The 4,318-nt window shown below is 34.6% G+C and overlaps 1 non-coding gene across 1 annotated transcript; it reads left to right on the top strand.

Annotated features, from left to right (window-relative positions):
• The first annotated feature begins 3,190 nt into the window (after window positions 1–3,190).
• On the top strand, window positions 3,191–3,297 carry LOC139860855 (small nucleolar RNA R71). The gene has a single exon (XR_011763474.1). It is a non-coding gene; the product is annotated as a small nucleolar RNA R71 (small nucleolar RNA).
• Window positions 3,298–4,318: the final 1,021 nt, after the last annotated feature.

The following is a 4,318-nucleotide window of genomic DNA, read 5'->3' as shown; positions in this document are numbered from 1 at the left end:
GTGTGTTGAGAGAGAATTAGAAAGAGAATTGGAAGTGAAATGGAGTGAATGATGAATGGTAATTGGTGAGTGGTGAGTGGGGTTAAAAGGAGTTCTAGTTAGTTGACTAGCTCATGGTAGAAGTTAAAATTGATTAGTCATACATGACATAATCAAGAGTGGAATCCCATGCTAGTTCCTATTGGTATATACCCATAGTAAGTACGTTTTGAAGCTGTGTATAATACGGGTAAGAATACGACTAGAATTCTTGATGAAAGAAAAGAATGGGAAAGTAACTATAACCATTTTCGTTAAGTATGAGTGTTTTGATATATGTCTTGAAGTCTTCCAAAAGTATTTTAATACATCTAAATACACTACATGTATATACATTTTAACTGAGTCGTTAAGTCATCGTTAGTCGTTACATGTAAGTGTTGTTTTGAAACCTTTAAGTTAACGATCTCAATTAATGTTGTTAACCCATTGTTTATTATATCTAATGAGATGTTAAATTATTATATTATCATGATATTATGATATATTAATATATCTTAATATGATATATATACATTTAAATGTCGTTACAACGATAATCGTTACATATATGTCTCGTTTCGAAATCCTTAAGTTAGTAGTCTTGTTTATATGTATATAACTCATTGTTAATATACTTATGGAGATAATTACTTATCATAATCTCATGTTAACCATATGTATATCCATATATATATCGTCATGTCGTTTTTACAAGTTTTAACGTTCGTGAATCGCCGGTCAACTTGGGTGGTCAATTGTCTATATGAAACATATTTCAATTAATCAAGTCTTAACAAGTTTGATTGCTTAACATGTTGGAAACATTTAATCATGTAAATATCAATCTCAATTAATATATATAAACATGGAAAAGTTCGGGTCACTACACATATAATATTTTTGGCATACTTTAAATCAATAATATTAAAATCATGATAACAAAAATTTTCGCCCCGTCCTTAACTCACGACGAATTTTAGAAATCATTTTTTAAATTTAATGAAATAAAGTAAATTTTGTTTTTAAATTCACACAAAACTTAATTTTAAAAAGCGTTTTAATTTCATACAAAACCTACAAAACAAAAAATTCAGAATGGGGGGAAGAAAACTAGTTCTTTAGTGTCTGCTAGTGGAAAAGACCAATCGGATTCCATTCTCGGAACTACACGAGAACAGAACAACTAACTCTAGACATCATTTTCTTTTTAGAACATTTGAAAATCTCCCCACACTTAGGTAGCTGTGGTGTCGAAATTGTGATTAACTTCATTGTCAATTTCTCTTGGACCATAATCAACTTGCATATCTGTGACTTTTGCTTTAAGCCATTGGTCTGATTCCTGTGTAATATCCATAAATTCAACTAGTTTCGCCTTTTCTTTAGGTGATAGATTGGATACTAACCGGTTACATAACTTAAAGTTCCCCTTGGTTCTAGCATCACAAATCCGTTTAATAAGTTTCTTCATTGAACTATTAATAATGGGGTCATTTAATTTCGTATCAACAACGGGGTTCTTTGTTATCAAGTCATCATTAGTGTTACTTCATCTTCCCCACACTTAGGCGTTTTATTATTGTTAAGTACTACCGTTGGAGTTGGTAAAACAACATGGTTTTTACCAATCGTTTTTATTGGTTCAACGGTTTTGGTTGGTGGAGATTTAGACTTTCAAATCATAAAGGTGACCGATTTGTCACCATCATTAAGTGTTATTCTACCCTCTCTTACATTAAATAACGCCCCGGTAGACGCTAAGAATGGTCGACCTAAAATTAGAGGAATGTTTGAGTCCTCTTCTATGTCAATGACAATAAATTCGACTAGAAAGGTTAAATTACCTACTTGAACGGGTAGGTTATCAGCAATTCTAACTGGGTGCTTAATGGTTTGATCAAAGAGTCGAACACTCATTTCCATTGGACTTAACTCACCTACACCTAATCTCTTATATAATGAAAGAGGCATAACACTTATACTCGCACCTAAATCTGCTAGTGCATCATACATGACACAATCACTAAGTAGACAAGGAACAATAAATTCACCCAGATCACCTAACTTGGGTGGAGGTTTTGGTGGAACTGTCTTCTCCGGGTTTATTTTTACGGTTTTTGTTTCTTGCACTTTCTTATTCTTCTTCTTCTTTCCAAAGGTATCACAAACTTTATTACCTATCACTTGCTCATACTCAACTCCTTTTCTTGGAAACGGGATGGGTGGTCTGTATGGTGCCACCACTGGCTTTACATACTCAGGTGGTGGTGGTGTTGTAACTTCTTCATTGTTACTCACATCTAAAACCTTCCCATCTTCTGGTGCTGGTTTTTCAGAATTTGTTGACACCATGTTAACATTTTCATTCCGAGGATTTACTTCAGTATTACTCGGTAGCTCTTCTTGCTTCCTTTCGCTCATCATGCTAGCAAGAGTACCTACGTGATTTTATAGATTTAAAATGGAAGCTTGTTGAGTTCTAAATGACTGATCAAACCTCTCATTCGTTTGGGTTTGAGTTGCAAAAAATTGTGTTTGAGATTCAACTAGCTTTTGTACTATTTCTTCCAGATTTGACTTTTTCTCTTCGGTTTGTGGTGGTGGTTTATACAAGCTAGGTCTTTGTTGATTGAAAGTGTTGTTTTGAGTTGATTGGTTATTCAGACCTTGTTGGTTGTACAAGTTATTGTTGGGTCCATTTGGATTGTAAAGAATGTTTTGATTTCGATTGAAGTTTGGCCTTGGCGGTTGATAATTATTTTGATAATTATTTCCTGACCTCTGGTTCATGTAGAAAACATTCTCACGTTGTTCCATTGTTTGCTCGATGTGACAATATTTCGTTAAGTATGGTTCACCTCATTGCTCACAACTGATTCGTATTGCGTGAATATCTTTAGTCATCTTTTCCATTCATCTCTCGAAAGCATCTATTTTTGCGGAAACAGAATCAAAGTCATGGATAGAATCGGCTCTAGCCGCTTTAGATGAATGAAAGATATCTTTTTCCTGATGCCACTCATGAGAGTGGGAGGCTGTATTATCAATTATCTTGTGAGCTTCGGTAGCGGTTTTCTTCATAATGGAACCACCAGCTGCTGTGTCGATGTCTTTTCGTATGGCGATGTCGATGCCTTTATAGAAGATTTGCACTATTTGAAAAGTATCTAAACCGTGTTGAGGACATCCTCTCAACATCCCTCCGAATCTTGTCCACGCTTCATATAACGTTTCATTTGGATTTTGCACGAACGTGGCAATTTCTCCTTGAAGTCTCATGGCTTTAGATGCCGGAAAGAATCTTTTAAGAAATTTCTCAACTTAAACATCCCATGTGTCAATCGCCCCTTCAGGTAACGATTCTAACCAATCTTTGGTTTCTCCTTTTAAAGTCCATGGGAACAACATAAGATAAATAGTTTCATCCTCAACTTCTCGAATTTTAATTAGATTACAAATCCTATTAAAAGTTCGAAGATGTTCATTTGAATCTTCTTTTGCTGCCGAATTGGCATTGATTAGTGACCATGTGTAGGATTTGTCCTTTGATTTGAAAATCTGGCGCATTAATATCTGGCTTAATAATGGCGTGACCTTGGCCCATGCGTGTGGCTCTCATTCGGTCTTCCATACTTTGAGGTTCTGTTTATGCCATATCTAAATTTTTTGAATCCGAATCACTAGAAGATTCTAATTTAATGGTTTGTGGTTCAGGAGGAATGATTAGTGGTTCAGGATCTTGGAAATTGTCCTTGAATATCCTCCGGGTTCTCAATTGTGAAGTCGGGTTCAAAAAATGGATTGTCGAAAATTTTAGTTGGAGTACTTGTTCGACTAGATGATGATTCTAAAGAAAAATCAACGGTGACAATATTGGCTAGATGTCTTGATCTGGTTACAGATGGTGAACGTATGAAAGGTGGCGAACGTTTTGCTCGGTGCATTCACTGAATATCCTATTAGTTATAAAGATAAAAATTATATAAGTTATCAAATTAATAGACTTTTCTGATTTTGCCCACGTTTCGAATAGCCAATTGAGGCAACAGGTAACCAGGACCCTTTAAATCGGAAGCCCACAACTCACCACTAGCAAATCCAACTATTACTACGAACCAGAAAATTTTGAATGCCTATTAATTTAACCGCTTAAAATAATTTTCCGTCAAAATTTAAAGAAAATAAAGAAAATTCTATGTCCTAAAAACTAGAGTGTCGAAATGAAAAACAAAAAGCGCGTCGAAAAACAAACGTCGAAAAACAAACATCAAAAAATAAAAAGTCGAAAAATAATAAT

The sequence above is a fragment of the Rutidosis leptorrhynchoides genome, chromosome 7 (assembly GCF_046630445.1).
Source record: "Rutidosis leptorrhynchoides isolate AG116_Rl617_1_P2 chromosome 7, CSIRO_AGI_Rlap_v1, whole genome shotgun sequence".
NCBI lineage: Eukaryota > Viridiplantae > Streptophyta > Magnoliopsida > Asterales > Asteraceae > Rutidosis > Rutidosis leptorrhynchoides.
This window is presented reverse-complemented; position numbering and strand designations above follow the sequence as displayed.